At 40.5% G+C, this 18,052-nt stretch overlaps 1 protein-coding gene and 1 pseudogene across 1 annotated transcript in view; one reads left to right on the top strand and one right to left on the bottom strand.

Annotated features, from left to right (window-relative positions):
- Positions 1–18,052, top strand: part of LOC111747016 (LHFPL tetraspan subfamily member 3 protein-like) — a 390,070-nt gene that overhangs the window by 233,573 nt on the left and 138,445 nt on the right. The window lies entirely within an intron of this gene.
- LOC111747072 lies at positions 14,683–14,799 on the bottom strand (annotated as a pseudogene).

Raw genomic sequence — 18,052 nt, 5'->3', positions numbered from 1 at the left:
TTTTTCTTTCTTGAGATACTATACTCTCAGGAACCTGAGAGCTTGCTGGGAGAGCTTGCCTACTCCTAATTTCTCCATGGTTTGTGGAGAGATAGCGGATCTTTAAAAAGTTCAAAATAATGAAGTTTCAGTACCAGTGATAGAAAGGAAGCATCACTCTCCATTCAAAGTCAAAAATAATTTTTCCATCAGTGTCATCACTGCTTCCTTTTCCACTTCCTTTCTTCCCTTTCCCTTACCCCACAAAGGCAAGGACTTGCTGCCTACAACCATCCAATGGATAGAGACACTCAGGTAGATGTCTTAGAAAGGAAAATGGATAGAAGAATATGCCTCCAGCCTCTTAATTCGCTAGAATGTTGGCAGCCTATAAATTTTTTTCCTAATCTGAGAGAAGATCTCCTCATGGCCAGCTTCTTTCCTGAAAGCCACAACATGTCTCTCTCTCATTTGAATCTGAAAACTGTTAGAATTCTCTGTGAGTCCAAACTCTATTACAGACGAATTAATAACCTCTGTCACGGCTACTTATTTCAGTTCACTTTGACATGGTACTATCCATGACCAAATAGCTTTTTCACTACTGGCTCTTATAATTTTTCAAAACTCGGATATCAAAAGAATTCTGCTGCCTCTGGAAAAGAAGGCATGTGGCTGTAAAACATAAAACAAAAAATGCCCTCTAGAGAACAAACCCAAGCACTTTGTTCCTGTACCTTGTTTTACTACTGTAACTTTCCTTCTTCATTTACTAGACAAGGAGGATCTATTCTGTTTTGCCCATAATCAGTAACTTATAGAGCAGAAAAATAAGATGCTCCACAGATAAGCTGAAAACGTTTGGAAAGCTGGTAGACACGATTCAGCAATCGCTTATATTTGAGTACATAAAAAAGTGCTTTGGTGAGTATCTGACTGGGCTAAGAGGTATGTGTGACCAACAAATGCAGATCTCACAGATATCTCGTGAGCTGACCATGAGTCCGTATCAGATCCTGCTGTTTTCTAGCATTTGTAGGATGCGGTCAGCTGCACAACTGGATGGTAAATGAAGCATATAGTTTTCCTCCTGGAGAAAGAGGAGAAAACAGAGGAGAGGTGGGAAATGTCTATCATAGAAAACTAAGTGTTAAAATCAAAATGAAAACAAATAAGCAGAAAGACTAACATTGCCTTCTAGGGAATGAGACATGGAAAGTTGGTTATTCATTGTGAAGAAATTTAGAAAGTACTCTAGTGATATTTCTGTCTCTGGATCTACCTCTAGATGTCAGTGATGAAAAAGCAATATTGCCAAAGGTAATATTATGTCAGGGAGAAAATCAATAGCAGCCACAAAAAGGTAATAAATTTTTCTAAAGAATAATTGGAATTCACACTTACAAGATTGTAACAGTCCTCAGAGCAACCAAGAAGCAACTAGGCGGCCCTGCACTCACAGCTGACCAGACAGGAGCTAAGTTTGGTTTGGTTTGCTTTTTTAGCAACTTGGCTCCAATGAACTGGTCTTGTCTCTCACTGTGAAAGATTATAGAGCTGCCAAGTTGAATATGATAGAAATATAACTTCAAAATAGAATTTAATTCTCCTTCTAGTCTCATTTTTGAAATTGCTGAACCTTTTTATGCTATCCCCTTTAGGAGAATGTGTTGTCCAAACTGTGATGGTGGAGGGAGCACTGCTTTAAGGCTTTTGGATCCATTAATAGAAAATCTAGATGCAGGAAAAATTAGTCAAAGGTCAAGATGAGGTCACCCTGAGAGGGGTATGGTACAGCAAAAGGGAGCATAAAGGTTTTGTTTCTTTTCTTGCAGAGGGTGCTGCCGAGATAGGTGTTCCCGCTTCGTGAACTCACTGAGCTTAGACATGTAATGTGCATACATTTCTGTACATACTACAGAAGTATAATACACAATATACTTCAATAAAGCATTAATGTTAGACAGACTTTGCATTCTCTTGCCAAATTTGCTCTAAATAGCCAATGGATTTGGGGGAGGTCACTTTAGCCCTACAAAATGAGAAGCTAGACCAGATGATCCCAGCCCTGAAGCTTCCCAATGCCGTCATCATTGGCACATGATGAATGCATAGCATTGATATTTCTTCTATTAATGACTTGAATAATAATCAGAACATGGACAAAGTTACTACAGGCCTTCCTAGAAAAGGCAAAGCATGGAAGGCTGTGTAAATTTGCCACATGGGGAATGATGTAGAATAATCGGAACTACAAGGCTCATGTTGATATCAAAGAAGTAGGATTAGGGTGCTCTCAGTGTGGGCTCCTACTTTAAAAGCAGATGTTCATCACACGGCTAGCGATGTGTGTGATCACATTAAATTTCAAAGCCAATGCTTCTTTAATAATTTCTTCTTAAATTTAGCTGCTGGAAATTATGATTCTGTTAAAACACACTACAGGAACTTCCAACCAATCCTGCAGTTGGGGTTACAAGCTGTTCCTTTCCTTTCTTGTTTAATATACCGAATTTAAAGATGACCTGTACAGTGACTGATTGACAGCTAGGAAGAATCAGCATCTATATCATCAGTGAAAAGTTGCCAATCACATCTCACATGGATGGGAAAAGTCCAGAGCCTAGGCTGGAGGACACTTGCTGGAGAAATTACTGTAACCTCCATTTGCTAAGAAAATGGACTATACCTAACTCTGTGTGGGTTTTCCTACAACTCGAGTCTCTTAGAAGGCAAAATATGTTTAGTATTTTGTTCTACTAAATATACTATATTTAGTTCTACTAAAGAATGCAGAAGGGAAAAATAAATGATTTTGATAATCCACTGCACAATCAGACTAGGTGGTCAGCACTGGAATAATGTATCCACAGGGAAATTCTTAAAATCTCTTTTAAAGTCTCAAAAGTCACCTAGATGTGAGTCACCTGATTCTACTAAACCACTTGCCTTTGTCCCTCTGGAAACCATTCTGGAAAACCAGGCCAGACATGCTCTCTGATGGCCAGTCCCTCTTCTGAATCCCAAGAATAACCCTTTGGTATAAACATAGAAGTGCATTATTTAGTCTTCCAGCAAACATAAAGGGAAACAATGAAATGAAGGAAATGCAAATCATGAGCTGCCACATAAGATCCTAATTACCATAATTTGACCCATCCTCCTTCCCACTGCCGGAAAGTTAGCCTTCTGGATGAGAGGGAGCCAAACCAGCTAGATAACAGCCTTCTGTTCTCTCTCCCCATCCCTTGCCTCCTTTCTTTCTTCTTCTCTTCCATAAATGATGTTCATTAAGACAGTGATTCTTCTAACCGTTTGTAAGCCTCAATTGTATTAGTGAAAGCTTTGCATGACTTGATAAAATGAGCTAAAGAAAAGGAATAGGAAGAAAAAAAAAAAAGTAGACACATGCTGTCTCTTTATTCCCCAAAGCAACTGTCAGTTCCAGAATATTTTCCTAGAACCTGTCAGAAATTTCTCTGGAATCATCCTTGTTAAATAAAAGGACAGTAAATCTAAAAGGTCCAGGTCTTCTATGAGAGGGTTTTAAAAAATATGAATAATTCAGAAAAGGGCCAATTCAGACTCCGCATGTCCAGTCACATCAGTAACACCATGCCCTCCGCCCACACACAGCTCCGGGAATGTTTCTATTTCTTAGATTATGCACAGCTTTGCCTTGTCCCTGACTCTTCCCAAACTACTTGAGGTGGTAAATGAACCAGCCTGGGAGACACAAAATGTGTTAACTTCATGCCTATTAAAATTCACCAAAAATATGCCCATTAAAATCTGGATCTAAATAGCACACCCCTGCCCACATTAGTGCTGACTCTTCTGCCTTTTTCTATGACAAATGCCATGGAAATGGGCTCTGCTGTCGCCCTTCAGCTCATGTACAGCATGTGATGGAATGTTTCAATGGCAGCTTTAAACCAGCTTGCTGAGACTTCAATAGTGCAGCCCCAATTTAGGACTTAAGCAAGCAAGTCATTAAATCACAAAGCTCACAGCTCTGTGATAGTACGTGCAGCTAACAGATTAGAGGGACTGCTCCACTGACCTTTTGTATTATATAGCATTTGACCATGTGGGCAGCTTCAATTTCAACCAGTGTGTAGGTAAGATACAATTTAATGATACAAGGGCACATTTTGAAGAAGCAAAATGGCCTTGAGAAGTCAGTCTCCTTAGCATTGATGTAGGGGTTGCCAGTGAAGGCAGGCCAGGAATGGACCAAGTAGCTGGAGGCAGAGAGTAGAAGTTCAGCAAGCCATATTGGAAGGTCATGAAGTCAGTAAGCAAAGGGGGGAATTCATGAGATATTATGAGTTCGAGCCAAATTTATAATCTATATCCAAGTGAAATGTGACAAGAAGGAGAAGCAGCCAGTAGGGAGTGAATCAAGAGCTACAAATAAAGCAGGAAGGACATGATAGGAAACCTAGTTAAGCAGATATATTATTTTGGATACTTTCAGCTGCAGGTAACAGAAAATACAACTCAAAGCGCCTTAAACAATACGGACATTGTTTGACAAAGAGAACTGGAAGTCAAAAGGTAGGGTGGGCTTTACGTCTGGCTGATCCAATAGCTAATCATTTCATCAGGGACCCCGGTTTATCTCACTCTCTGTTTTACCATCCACGGTATCAGCTTCATCCTGAAAACAGTTTCCTCTAGGTCACAGAATGGCTGCAAGTAGCATTTGGGTTTCCATGCTTTCTCCCTCACATCCAGGCAAAGCACGGGAGTTACCCCTAGAAGAATGAGAAGAAACTTTCCCCAAAGTCCCTAGAAACTTCTCATAGCATCTCATTGGCTTGAATTCTGTTTAGTGTTCTTTCCTGAGCCAATTACAACCAGGTTAAGATTATTTTGATTGACTTAAATGCATCAAGGCCCATTCCTGAAATAGGAAATGGGGTTGGATTTACCTAACTTAATGGGCAGCATGGGAGAGAGAGAGATAACTAATCAAAGTCAGCATTCTCCTAGGAAGAAAAAAGAGATGTACCCTGTATGGGTGATATAACAATCTATAATACCCTTCACCAAGTCTTTCTGGCTTTCCTTCTTCCTGGTATATGATGGGATTATACTTCCTGGCTCCTAGAGGTTAGGTAAGGCCATGAGACTTGTTGTAGACAATAAGTAGTGAGCATAAGTGATGCATGTCACTGCCAGGCCAGAAACTTATGGCCAGTGTAAGGCTTCCAGACCTACCTTTACCTCTGCTTGAGAGACAAGTGAATGCTCAAGATGCTAGCTGCTGCTTCGGTATATATCCCTGAATAAGGAAGCAAAGAGTGGAGCCCCCAGCCAACCCATGACAGAGATGAGCCAGAAATAAACCTTTGTTGTTAAAAATCACTAAGATTTTTTTTTTTTACTCCAACATATCTTAGTCTATCCTCGATACTGCTATAAACAACATTCATGGCAACAGCTGATGCTAGCACTTGGAGTCTTGTCCTAAGTGGGGAGGTCATGTGAGGTGGATACCAGTATCACATGCCAGTGAGGGATGGGTGAGCAAGTACTAGAGCCAGAAACAGCACAGTTTTCCTGAGACTTCCCTTCTATGGACAGAGCTGCCACTAGGATTCTTGTCCTCAAAAGAAACAAAAAAAGTTTATACCTAATTTATCTCTTTCAAGTAACCTAATGAACTGAAGGACATAGACACATGCTTGGCAAAAAGAAATAAAAAGGAATCTACTTTCTATTGAATTTTTTTAATTAAAGAAATAACTTTAAAATTTTGGAGAAAAAGAATTATCCAAATCAAGAAAATCTGAATTCATGTAAACAGTTATTTAAGATCAGCAATGCATTCATGGAAAAAATAAGCTACAAAGCAGAGAACAAAAATTTTAAGTCTCACATTTATTAAAATAAATTTCAGTTTTTGAAATGCATTTGAAAAGTGAAGTTTGTCACAAATTGGCATGCATATATAACTACACATATGCAATGTTTATTACTCTGATAAATAGTCTTACCATAAAGTCATAATTTAATACCATTTCATCTACAATTGACTTTTTATTGAGATATAATTTACACACACTGTGTAAGCTTAAGGTGTGCAACGTTCAATCTGATATATTTATACATTGCAGTATAATTGCTGCTACAGTGTTAACTAATGCTTCTGTCAAGTCATATGATAGTGGGTGTTTTTTTTTGTTTTGGGGGTTTTTTTTTGGTGTGATAGGAACAATTAAGATCTAGTTTCTTAGCAACTTTAAAATTTATAATACAGTATTGTTGTCTATAATACCTACGCTGTGCGTTAGATCTCCAGAACATATTTATCTACTGGTTGCAAGTTTGTACCCTTAAAATATCCCCAATTCCCCCATCTCCCAATCCCTGGTAACCACCATTCTACTTTTAATTGTCTTTTTCTCTAAAACAAAAACATTTTTAAAATATGAATGAATAGATAGATAACGTAAATTATCTTATAATCCTTACCAAGAAAAATAAGTGCTGTAAAGTCTCTGGATATTTTCTGATTGTTGAAAGCATAGTTACCAAATTAAAATAGAAAAAGTCTCAGAAAGTTTTAGTGATTAATAGCTAAGATACCTCTTCCATATATTCTTCCATATTTTATTTCTTTAAAAATCTTTAAAAACCAACTCCAGTCTTTGCTGCAGCTTTTTTTTGGATTAACTCTGACTTGTGTATATTATAAAATGTTTCTAACCACCTCTACAATAATGAACTGTATGAAATTCTTTGGAGTAATCTGAGAATGATTTGGAGAAGTTTTTGTTGTTTTCCCTGAGATTCAGTGGGAATGGGATTCATGTTGAAGATTCAGTGGTCTTTTTTTTTCCTATAGATAATTTAGATAATTTTTATTACTGCATTTGAAAATATTCTATCTGGCTATTGAAAGTTTCCAGAAGAGAATACCTGGGTAATGTTGATTAGGTCACAACCTTCAAAATATGTTATGATTGCATAGTGACAAGATGTTCATTTTTTAGATCTTTCTTTTTTTTTTTTTTTGCCGTGTTCTAAAACGTAGTCATAATTCCCAATCTGAGAGCTATTTTTACTATCCTTTCAGAAATGAAGATACAAAGGCATAGAAATTGTTACTATGTTGTCTGCTGGCTTGTGAAAGGGCCCTGGCCTAGGAGCCAGAGGACCTGGGCTCTGGGTTCTGGTCTTGGCTGGCTGACGCTCGGGCCGCGAAGTCTGGACAGGAGTAGATTCTCAGACATTTGCTGATGGGAAAGGTACTCAGCGCATTTACGTCCAGGCAGCCACACCAGCCTCACCTCAAAAAGTGATTTCTTTCTTTTCCTTGGACAAATGATCCTCGTGGGTCCATCTGGTCAACATGGAACGGTGAAGCACCAGCATTGCCCAGTCAGTCCCTAGTGGTCAGTCCAGGGAGAACAGCATCCCAAAGCCCCCAACTTTGGCCTCCCTGTGTCAGGACAGTCAGGGAAGGGCAGCCTCTCCCGGGATCACCCTTGGGCATTTATCATTGTGGCATCTGGCCTCTCTACCCCCGCCTTAGGAGCTAGAAGCAGACACTGCTGACAAAAGGGCCTGCTGGGCGACGGAGCCATGGGCACCTCTCCTAACGATTTCTGTCACGCTGTTGCTTCTCACACACTGTGCCCTGAAGCACCTCGTTTTCCTTTTCTTTTACCTTGATTAATGCCCTTCATAAGTTTGCCTTCCCACAACTTCACCCTGTAGCCTCTGCCCAGGCATAAACTCAGCTGTCATGATCTCTGGGAGTTGTTTTCCATCTTCTTTCTTGGCAGTTGCATCAGCAGCCTTCCTCCTGACCCAAGGCCCTGTGGTGCTGGAGTTTCTTGTTCTGCTCTTTTGGTGACCTTCTTTGTGCAAGTGCAAGATGCCAGGTCCAGGCTTTGCCTTTTGTTGCTGTAATGTAAATGAGCTGAAGTTTTTACTAGTTACAAAAGCAGGTCATGAAAGGACTGTTGTCCCTAAACCAGGGATGTCCTTAAACCCAAGGCTGACGTTGCTTTCCCTTTGAAAACCTGCCTCATTGGTAACTGAATTCACATCCCAGTTTGCCCAATATACTTCTCTCTTATTTGAAAAGCAAAATAAACTTTAAGTATTGCTGTTTAAGTGAGGTTTTGTGAGTTTTCCAGGAGGCCTCACACTCTCCGGGATCTGTGTGCGACAGGCTCAGGCTCCATTCCTAAGTCAGAATGAGAACTTTCCTCCTGCCTCTCCCACCATTACTTCCCAGGGTGCTTCCAGCTTGTCTTCCTCAAGCCTTGCCTCCCTTCCCTCCCCTTTCTTGTGTTCTCCTTAAACTCATCCATTGTTTTAACCAGCATAACCAGCAACTCCAGCTACAACCACTCTTGACCTCCAAACCTTATTTCCAACTGCCAAATGCAGGATGTCCTGGAATACCTTAGGCACCTCACATTCAACCTTCCTCACTGAACCAATTGTCCCTTTATCTCCCCACCCAAACCTTTGCCTCCTCCCACCATCATCATCCAGCCTACCCAAAAACCTCTTTGAGTGTTCCTCAGCGATCTACTTCCTTTCCTTTATAGCTAGAGAGATAGTGTGGGAAGGAGGAGTCAGAGAAAGGGGTAGGAGCTGAGATGCTATAGTTCTTATACACACCCCCAACTCTGGGACCAAAATCAAGGAAGGTACAGGAGGCAGAGCGCAATAGAAACTCCAGATAAGTTCTGGAGGCCTCCGAGTAGATAGAGCCTTGGCTTGGCTTTCCCTGGTATTGTCATGATATACTTCTTATAAAGAAATCTACATTCATCTGGCACCTGAGCCATGGGCTAGAAATAGCTGAGGGAGGTGTTCAGGTAGATGGGCCTAAGGATACGTTTCCAGTTTCCCGAAGGCATCTCAGAAGTTCCTTCTTATCCCAGAGAGGACCGGACAGGTTCTAAGAACACCAGTGGCACAGCAGAACCTTGCAATCTGGACAAAGAGGCCACAGAGTGTGAGGACTTTTAACTGGAAGGATGTGGCTAATATGATGAATGTAAGCAGCAGGTGACCCCAAGGACCAAACATGACCAGGCATACTGCAGGGACAAAGCAGTCAGGCCCAGGACCAGCCTGGTCTAGCTAGGGCCTTCACAGAAATGCCCATTCCCATCACCATGAGGACATATAAAATGTCCTCTACCCCCATACAAGGGGAAGTTGGAGAGCAAGATAAAGAGTAAATACCCTGAATGTTTGAGTGTAAGCAGCAGAGGTAGAGTTAACCTGAGAGGAACTGTTTTAACTTGGAAGAGAGGTTTCTTTACTCAGCACTAAGGTTTTCTTTAGTTTGTTTTTCTCTCTTACCACTGAGTTGAGAGCTATCAAACACGATAAAGGAGTAGACAATAAAAAAAGCTAGGGGGTTGTTTTCACAATTTGAGTTGTAGTAGTAAATTTTTGACACTGTCATACAAAAATCGTCATTAACCCTTCTCCCCTACCACACTCTTTACCACCATCTAACAGTAGACTAGAGGCTGTAGACCAGCAGTCTCCAACCCTTTTGGCACCAGGGACCAGTGCTCCTATGAGAATCTAATGCCTGATGATCTGAGGTGGAGCTGAGGTGGTGATGCTAGCGCTGAGGAGCAGCTGCAAATACAGATTAAGCTTTGCTTGTTCACCTGCCACTCACCTCTTGCTGTGCAGCCCAGTTCCTAACAGACTGGTACTAGTCCACGGCCCAGGGGTTGGGGACCCCTGCTGTAGACTATACCTCTGAACTATCTCATTTGTATGTTCTATCCTTTCCATCCCCAGTGCCAATGCCAAGATTCTCCTGGTCATCGCTTACCTGGATGTAAGGGGTATACTGTCCTCCGGCTCCGCCCTTTTTCTAACTCATCCTCATCTACATTGCTGAATCATCCTTAAATATGTTGCTCTCAGTTTTAAAATCTCAGATAACTCCTTGTGACTAAAGAGTGATGTTCAAACTCTATAGCTGGTCCTAGAAGCCCCTTTCTAATCTAGTCCCGCTCCAACCTCTGCCCTACTACTACTCCAACCTCTCTCACACATTGCAAGTTCAAGCCATAGCAACTATTTACCATTCCTAGAATAGACCAAGTGTTTTCACTTGCTATTCTTGGCACTTGTTATTTCCCCTGTTTAGGGTGCGTTTCTTCTGCTCTTACCAATTTCTAGTCCATCCTTCAAAATCCAGATCAAACATACCACTAATTTGACATCTTCTCCCTCTTCATTCCCCAAGTCAAATTCATCAGCAATTCCTTTGTTCCCTTTACACCATATATAAGCCTATGGAAACCATGAAGTACCAATTTCAAAAATCCTGTCCCATTCAAATAGAAGGAAAAACATTTGTGGACCACTTTCCTCAACTTCTGATTCCAAGGCCACGGCCATGTTTGCCAATCACTGTTAGCCCATTCTTATATTGGATCATGATCTTCAGTTTGCATATCTAACTGTGCACTAAAATTACAGTCTTAAGGAGCAGGAATCATATGTGTATTCATCTTTATAGCCACACCCTACTCAGCTTAATAGAAGGACGGCCAGCCTACTGGCAAATTAGAACTTCCCCACCCCATGATGGGTCCACTTCCACCCAGGGCAAAAGGTTGGAAAATAGAAAGAAGACTTGGTTTCAGCTCTGACATGCCCCCTTGGCTAGATGCCTTTGTGCAGTGCACAAACTGCCCAGCTATATGCAATAGTCCTGGGGACTAAGATATAATAAGGGCAAAATAAATCTTTATTGATGAATGAATTTGTCTAGGAAACATTACCTACCTTTGTCCCTCTTATATTATATGAACTGTGTGCCTGTCATTTACATAGTTTTGGTATCACGCTATATCCACCAGTCAAATATTCTTCCAAGAGCCATTAATAAACTAATGTCAGGCTTAACCACAGAATCTTATTATCCTATGATTTGCAACATCATTGAAAAATTATTTACCAGCACTTTGTAGAGTACTCAGCACAGGCACTCAATATATGCTTATTAAATAAAACTGAAATTATTATTTGAAAAACATTGTAACGCCTTTGATGGTTGCAATATAACTATTATCTCCAATGTGTTTCTGAAAATAAGTGAACTATATTCAGAGATTAGATTTTAAGTACCAGTTGACTAAATCATAAAAATAACAGCAACCCAAACATTGGTGGAATATTTGTTGCTTATTAAACTACAAATCTGTTTGTTCCTTGCTAATGTCTCTAACACATAACCAATTGGTGTGTGCACCTCCACATCCCACCCAGCATATTCATACATTCAGCCTTCGAGCCAACTTAGAGCCCAGGAAAAACCAGCAGAAGACTCTGGTGTAAGTTGAGGTAACTGGAAATGTTAGCATATGGCCCTTCATTTCTGGAGTGAGGGTTGGAAAGGGAGAAAGAGATTTTAGAATGTACAAAGGACACCATGCATGTCAATAAAGACTGTAGCCTACCTTGATTTTAAAAGCAATAAAGTATGTTAGCCATAAATCTACTCAAGAGAAGCTATAAATTCCTCTTCAGGATATGTATGTATTTTGGGACCCTTTTGTTTCTCTGGACTGCTAAAAATACCACAAAGTCAAACATGATAGGAAAGTGACAATTATGCAATCGATGCTATTCCTTTTATCTCAAACCTTGTGTACCTCATGTTAAGACAATTCGCTATGGGCTAAAGATTTTAGGTAAAGTATTTATCAATGTAGGTAAAATAATTTGTCGATTCTAAATGAAACTGTGGAGGATTCAAATGTTACCTTCAGATGAGGTATAGGATGTTCATGATACTAAAAAGTGTCAAATAAGTGTTAGTTTCTTTCTCTGTGTCAGGAATCTTTCAGTTGCAGATCATAGAAAACTTGATCCAAACTGGATAGAGCACGTTAGGAATAATTTACTTCGGGTATAGCTGGATCCAAGTCTTGTTCAACAATAGCAGCAGGCCTCAGTATCTCTTCTCGGTTCTCCTCCTGTTCTGTCACTTGCAGCCTTGGGCTTTACATCATAGTAAATGGAGGCAGCAGCTCCAGCCTCTAGGTTTTCTCTAATTTCTAGTCAGTCTGAAAAATGGGGGCATATCTTTGCAGGATTCCTAAGAAAGTTTCATGGTTTCTCATTAGCTCTTGTTGAGTTGTGCTTCCAGTTCTAAGCCAGTCACCAGACATGTGCTATTCTGAATGGCCAGGCTCGAGTCTCGAGTCCACATCTGAAGCTGTAGGACTTCCAGAGTCATTTTGGGAATGATGGAGAGAACTGTCTCTCAAAAAAATTCTAGGTAGAATTACCAGAAGAAAGATGAATGCATAGAAAGCAGAATAAAAACAGTACATGTCTGCTATCCCTTTTTCTTCCTGTAATAGTCAGCCTCTAAGCGGCCCAGTTACCCTCAACTTCTGGTATTCTTCCCTTTTATAATACCCTCTCCTTGAGTGCGGGTAGGACCTGTGATGTGTTTCTAACCAATTAAATATGACAATAGTAATAGAATGTCACTTACATGGTTAAGGTGAGTAAAGTTGTGACGTCCATCTTGCCAGCAGACTCTCTCTATAGCCTTCTGGGCTTGCATGCTTTAATGAAGCAAGCCACTGTGTTGGAAACACCCACATGCCAAGGAACGGAAGGTGGCCTCTGGACAGGAACATTTCGCCCTCAGTCCAATAGTCCTTAGAGTACTGAGTTTTGCTAACAACCACTGAGCTTGGAAGTTTGTCCTTCCCCAGACGAACTTTTAGATGAGACTCTGGCTCTGGCTTGACTGCAGTTTTGTGAGAGATATTGAGACAGAAGACACAGAAATGTGTGCTAGACAAATGTGTGCTACCTGAAGCCACTAGATTTTTGGTATTGTTGTATGCAGCGGTAGATAACCAACGTACTTCCTTTTCTCTCCCACATCCCTTTCAGAATCTCTCCCAGATCTGTTCTGGTCTCTCTACCCAGGACCTAGTGACAATCTTGAGCAGCCAGAGGGCTTATATAAAAAGGCCTAGCTCTGCCTGTTCCTCATGCATTTCCCTCACTTCTGTGTACACTGACCTCAGTTGACTCTTCAGAGAAGCATCTGACTGGGCCAATTATCACAGGTTCTTCAAGTCTTAACCCAAAAGAGAGGATATTCAGTGACATGTTTTATTGATGTTATCCTGGGCCCCTCTGGCACTCCTCAAATTCAGCTGCAAAAGATAGGCCCACAAATAATGTGAGGGTGCAGAGCTGAATGGTATGGAAAAACTCTGGACTCCAAAATAACTGTTCCTCAGGAGAGAAGTGATTCAAATGAATATGTAATCCTTGTTAATGGCAGGTCATGACCGCCTGTGATGATGTAGACAATTGTCACCTGCTACTTTTTTAGAAGTCCTCTCCTACCTGGAGTCACCATGAATGGCCAGAGTTGACCTCCATGGTCCCATACCAGCCTTCTTTCTGTCTTTAGTTGCTTCCTCTTCCCCTGCTTATTTTGCTCATTCCAGCGATGAACAGCTGCAGTCTCATAGAGCTCAGACTGCAGTTGCACTGAGGGAGGATTCATAGGGCTGCACAAAAGCTTCCAGCCACCAAAGCACAAAGCCTTTCCTTCAGTCAGGCTCCAGCGTCTCCCAGCTCTTAGGAGAACTATAAACCTACATGAGGAGTCATATTTCTTTTTTCCTGTGGGACTTTCAAGGCAGACCCCAAACTCCGTTTCTGCTCACAGCCATCTCTCAGCCCAATCACAGTTGTTAGACTGAATCCTTCGCCCTTTGGGAAATAGTATTTACCAGGTTTTACCCTTAGCCACCTTGCTTTATCTGAAACCTGGGCTTTAGTCTTCTGTGGATTCTGTGATTCTGCGACTCAGCATAGTATCTCCATCACATTGCACAGTAAACAATGATATGCTTTGTGATTTATGGATGCATTTATGGGTAATTAAAGCATGAGACTGACAGTGCAGGAATTACTTCAATCCTTGGTGAAGAAACAGCTCTGCCTATCATATGGCTGTTGCTACATGAAAGCTTTCAGAAAAAGAACAGGATTAGGGAGGAAAAGCTCATTAATTTTTTTTCTCATTGACATTTAGGCTATTTGGGTCATAACCACTTGTAAGTTCTGAGTATTTGTTTTGCTTGAGAGTTTTTTTTCCTCAGAGTCCTGATGCTATGTGCTACAAAGCATAATGATTCACTCATACTTAAGTTTCAATTAGTTCAGAACTGTGTTACTCATAGACTGTTTAGAGATGCATTACATCTTTTGAATTATTTAGTCAAGATAAAACTCATTTCGTTAGGGGAAATTTTTCTATGACAGCTTATCCCAAGAATCCTCAAATGGTTCTGGATCTCTACAGATTCTACAGATTTCTAAACTAAAAAAGAGATTGCATTGACCCCAAAGTTGTTTTTGATAAAAATACAAGTGTGGATTATGGGAACCAAATATCAAAATTCTCTTTTCAGTAATGATACATGTGCTCTTGGTGACTGTGAACGCTTTCTCTTGAATGTCTACTAAAATGAAGAGCACTTAGGATCTTTTTAGGATGTTCATCCATTATGTTCTTCTATATGAACATCATCTGAATGTTTTCTTTTTCCTTTTTTCTTTTTCTTTTTTCTGGCGAGCAACCTTTGGTTGACCTCACAGATTGCAAGGACCTTGTCTGCTTACAGTCCCTTATTTTTTTATTGTTTACGCCTATAGCACCTGGTCTTCCTAGGTCTTCCCATCCAAGTACTAACCAGGCCCGACCATGCTTACCTTCCGAGATCAGAAGGGATCGGACTTATTCAGGGTAGCATGGCCGTAGACTGAATGTTTTCAACATGAAAAAAAATCAAATTGATTTAATTCCATTGACACTTCTAGAATGGTATTTGTTAGTGCAAGGAGGTCCTTTTGCTTTCCTTTAGTTGTGAACAGAATATTTTTCAAGCACCAGTGGGGAATGAGGAAAGGGCACCCAGCAAAGACCCACTGTGGGCCATGCCTGAGATCAGGCATCTGCCTTCACCCTCCCAACTACCAGAGCCAGTGGCCTCATTTCACTCCCAGTGCTTCTCAGGCATTAAACATGCCTTTTGGATTTGTCTTCTCCTTTTCTCTGTCCTCTCCTCCTTCTACGTATTCTTTCTAATAATTTCATTTATTCCTATGACTCTGTTGTGGGTTGAATTGTGTCCCCCGCAAAAAAAGATGTGTTGGCATCCTAAATCCCCAGTTCCTTAGAATTTGACATTATTTGGATATAGAGTCTTTGCAGAGGCAATATGGCTAAAATGCAGTCATAAAGCAAGACATAATTCATATCACTGAAGTCCTTATGAAAGGGAAAGTTTGGAAACACCAACAGACACACACACACAGGGAGAACCATGTAAATATTAAGGCAAAACTTGGGGTGATGTTTCCTTGGTGATGCTAAGGAATGCCAAATATTGCCAGCAATCCACCAGAAGCTAGCAAGAGGCCTGGGACAGATTCTGCCTCACAGCCCTCCAGAACTGTGAGGCAATAAATTTCTGTTATTTAAGCCATTCAACCTATAGTACTTTGTTATGGCAGCCCTAGCAAACTGAACTAGCCAATTTTTATTTCAAGCTCAAGCCTCTCTTCTGCTTGATTAACAAGGAATACACAGGTTTTTCAGAGTCATGTAAAAGGCTTATTTAGCCCAACACCTGGACCAGAACAAGTTCTCAATAAAAGTTAATGGTGCTGCTACTACTAACAATGATTAGGCTGATGCTGTTTGTAGTGGCAGAAAAAGAGAGAGAAGCAGCAGCAGCAGAAGAAGAAGCAAAAGAAGAAGCAGAAGGAAGAAGAAAATGAATTGATTAAGCCTGACTCCCCTCTGTGAAATACGAAAGATGTAAACAGTCTCAGTAGATATACATCTTTTTTATCTTTGTGCTTTCCCCACCCATCCACCCAAAGAGTATAAATCAGACTCATTATTGAGTCTTCTAAAATGTTTGTCCTTACTGAACACCCTGGCAGACACTGGTATTTAATCACAAATGGACATCCTTGAGAGGAAATCACAATTCTTGGGCCCCTTCATGCAATCAACAGAAGTATTTTTTCTTGTCAGGTGATCTGGAACTCCACCTCATTAGCAAGCATTATACTCCATCCAAGCAGAAGGGGGGAAAGTGATGTGATATCACTACTTAAATCACTGTGCCTGTGATTTAAGTAGCTGTCTGACTCTCAGCCTACATTTCTCATCTTCATCCTGCCTCCTCCTCTGATAGAGATGAGGAGGCACAAAACAGCAAACTATGCTCACCTACTGCAAGAACCGGAATGTCCAGGTTATTTCAAATGATACTATTTATTGACCACTTATTTCATGTTCATTATTCCAGCCGATCCCACCAACCCCCACTTCCAGCATGGAAGATTTATTATTCCCATTTCAAAAAGTACCACCCATTTCACAGGTGGCTAGATTGCCCAAGATAACCTGGGTAGAAAGTGGCAGAGCTGGGATCTGAATCAATGCCTTTGTGACTGGCCTGCTTAAGTCCCAGGCCCTGGTGCATAGTAGATGCTCAATAAGTATTTCGTGGCCTGCACTCTTTCCACAACATGGTGGAAATTCTCTATAATAGGAAGAGAAGAGGCAAAGAAGGAAACTCGAGACCAAAGCTCTGAGCCAAAGATAGTTATTCATTCTTTTTGTTCTACCAATGGCTGATTCCACCAACTTGCAGTAATTACACACACAGCAAGGCAGTATTTATTAGCTACCTTAAGACCAGTGACTCTTAAAAACAGGTAAATAACAACAAAAAAGATTACTATCATTTAGACTATCTCTTGATTTTAGGATAATCCCTCACAAACACTATTTCATTAATCACTATTTGGTCATTTGATGCCCTTTCGTGCAAAACCCACGGATCTTGGATCATCTTTCCAGGAGTTTAGGAAGGAGTCTAAAGTGCAAGTCATGGAGAAAGACAGCTATTGTATTCTATCACTTATGCATGGGATCTAAAAAGCCAGTCTCATGGGAACACAGAGTAATTGTGGTTGTCAGTTGGTAAGAAAAATGGGGAGATGTTGGTCAAAGGGTACAAACTTCCAGTTACAAGATGAATAAATTCTGGGGACCTAATGTACAACAGGGTGACTATAGTTAACAATACAGTATTAAGTACTTGAAAGTTGCTAAGAGAATAGATCCTAAAAGTTCTCACCACAGGAAAGAACTGGTAATTATATGATGTGATGTAGGCATTAACTAACGCTATGGGGTAATCATCTTACAATACACAATGGTGCCAAATCAACACATCGTACACTTTAAACTTATACAATGTTATATGTCAATTATATCTCAATAAAGCTGAAAGAAATTTGTTTTTAATTAAGTGCAGGTTTTTCAGCCTGTATCTTTCCAGAAGTTTATAAATCATTTAACATCTTTTTCCTAAATGTCAGTTTCCTGAGACAGGCAGAAGAGGTACATATGCCTTCAGATTCTTTTCTCAATACTTATGCAAAAGAGAGTGAACAAAATGTGAAGAGCTCTTTCCAGTTTCCGCTTAGGTGAGCAGATTAGTGAATGCTGCAGACCGTCCACATCTGCCTTCGAGGGGCTTGGCCTGGACACAGGACAGATTTTCTATTGATAAAAATCCCAAAGCTCTTGATCCAAGGTCAACTGTGTTTAATAATTCTTGATACCCTTCTTTCTTAAAATATATTACCAGTGTTCTCACAAAAACGATACTTTTAATTTGGAATTACTGATAAATAGTATGTCCTATAGTATGTCCTATATAATCTTGTATCATGTAATGTGAGTCTCATAATATATATAGTACCAAATGAATAGCTTAAAGAGCTTATTTGGAAGGCAAGAGAAGCCTCTGACCCAAACAATGCAGAGGAAGTTCGTCCTACTGTGGCTCAGATACCCTGGGTTTGAATGTTAGTCATTTCATTGATGGATCTTTTCTGAGCATCAGCGATGTGCTGTGTACTGAGCCAGGTGCTGGGGATGCAATGATGAGCAAGATGAACATAGTTCCTGGCCACTCCAGAGCATGTC

This window comes from Pteropus vampyrus, unplaced genomic scaffold, assembly GCF_000151845.1.
Source record: "Pteropus vampyrus isolate Shadow unplaced genomic scaffold, Pvam_2.0 Scaffold208, whole genome shotgun sequence".
Lineage (NCBI taxonomy): Eukaryota > Metazoa > Chordata > Mammalia > Chiroptera > Pteropodidae > Pteropus > Pteropus vampyrus.
Note: the sequence above shows the minus strand (reverse complement) of the source record. Positions and strands in the feature narration are given on the sequence as shown.